This window comes from Asterias amurensis, chromosome 18, assembly GCF_032118995.1.
Source record: "Asterias amurensis chromosome 18, ASM3211899v1".
Taxonomy (NCBI): domain Eukaryota; kingdom Metazoa; phylum Echinodermata; class Asteroidea; order Forcipulatida; family Asteriidae; genus Asterias; species Asterias amurensis.
Window position 1 is genome coordinate 13514017 of NC_092665.1, and position 2263 is coordinate 13516279.

The following is a 2263-nucleotide window of genomic DNA, read 5'->3' on the forward strand; positions in this document are numbered from 1 at the left end:
GTATAGTTTCAAGTTTTTTTTACTTTTGTTTCGATGACGCATTCAGTCTGAAACTTTTAAAATTATGCAGTGTTTGTGGTAGGCATAATCCCCCCCCCCAAAAAAAAAAACAAACCCCCAAAACAAGTTATATAATAATAATTTTTTTACAACATAAAAAATAGAAGAAAATCCCCCAGATATGCCTATCACAAACACAACGTAAACCATCATGCTTATCCGCTGAACAAATGGAACGATCTTATTATATTGTGGCAATCGAGCAAAGCCTAAACTTCAATTGAAACCTCCCCACGTGGGACAATACGCGAAGTTTTTAAAAATGAGAGACGAAAAAGAACATAATTAAGGTTACCCGTTTACGGCGCAAACTTCAACCAACTTGACAAGACTTTTAAGACAGACTCTGATTTAAGGCCCTTTTCGAATCCACAGATGTGGCTTTGGATTCGGCTTCAGGCTCCGTTCTCTCGTCTGAAGCCCTGAGCACGTACGCACAACACACGCAATATTGTCACTACACAACCGCGGGGCCAAGCTAGTGAGAGCATGGAGGTAGCCGTTTTGAGATAATGGCAGACAAAATGCTACAACAATAATATAAGTTTTGTGTGTATACACGTATACACCATAGAGTTATATATAAGAACTAGAGGGCGCACGAGTGATGCTTCGTGCACAAACGCCACGGGACCGCAAGATGACAAGCGCGTCATTATGCACGCGCGTTGAATATGAAATACACGTTTGAGGTTTTTTTTATTGAACGCTCACGCGATGCTGTTAGTTCAACTTTAATACAAAATGGCCGCACAAACACACGCTGTGAGATACTAGGATCGACACCAAGTATTGTGTATACACATTTCAAGTTATAATTGTGTTAATTGTACTTTATTGGCGTTTAAATGGTTTTTATGTTTGTATTTTAATAAATAGTTTTAATTGTAAATTTTGTGGTTATAATAATAAGCTTTTTAACTGGCACCTGTGCAACGTTTTGGGTGTAATAAAGATTGTTTGACATGTTATTATTTATTTTCTCGTGTCTTATTCTAAACGGGGTAAGATATTGAAGTATACGAGGGACACCCGTTCGTGCCCGGAGCTGATTAGTGATTACCAGCATTGTATGCCTTCAACTTCGTTCAAAATAATTGTGGGGGGGGGGGGGGAGTGGGTGGGGGGGGGGGGTCATGCAATGTGTATTTATAAGTTATCACTAACTCATGCGATCTCTGCGCTTGCTTTAACTTTTTAGGATATGCCGAATAATAGAATAATTATAAAGAGAGTTTGTTGAAATGCGATGTCTATGTACCCTGAGAATTATAGGGTGCGTTCGTTTAGTTTCCCTGGGTCGACCCCGGCGTGTGGCAGTTTTTTTTTCCATGACGAACGTGGGTAATTATCTGCACACGTTCGTCCTGGGGAAAAGACCGTCACACACCGGGGTCGACCCAGGGAAGCTAAACGAACGCACCCATAAATTCACATCTAGCGCCCTCAACGATCAAAGTAGGATTAGTAGGAAAAGGGCGCGCATGCAGGCAGACTTGCTTGTTCAGCCCCCCCCCCCCCCACCCCAAACAGGTCTGGTAAATATTTGCTTCGGGAGCTGGGACCAAGCATGGAGGTAGAAATAGACCAAGCAAGGAAACTTGTTGGAAGAGCAACAGAAAAAAAACCCAGGTGAAATAAATAAAACGTTCTCTTTTGTTCACCAAACCGTTCCCGTTGCAACAATTCGGATGCATCAACTCAGTACATCCATCTGTACATTTTCTACGCCCGTTGTCCCAGCTGTAAATTTTAGAGTTTCATAAGTAGATGGTCATGAATTGATGGGGAGAACACCAAAACTCGCCATAATATTGTCAATGTCAAAATTGATTGTCGGGACATTATTTTGTTTTCAGTTTGGCATTCTATAAAATGGGTGTGGTTTTCATATTAGTTTGGTGCTCTTCGCACATTTCTTTTGAAACTGCTTGGGAATTGCACATTCAAGTAAATCGAAAAACAGCAAGTCGAACTAATGCTTAAGTTATTTTGAGGGAACATTATTTTTTAACTACGTGCTTTTATAGCGTTTTCAACTGAGTACACGTTTATTTATAAACATGATAGTTTGTGTGGCGCAATAACTTGTGTGTATAGCGCCCTCTTCTTTTGATCTTCTTCATGAATTGTTAAATTATGACATCAGCCTAAAATTATAATGCGTAAACACTATGCGCATATCACTAAACTTAAACCCTGA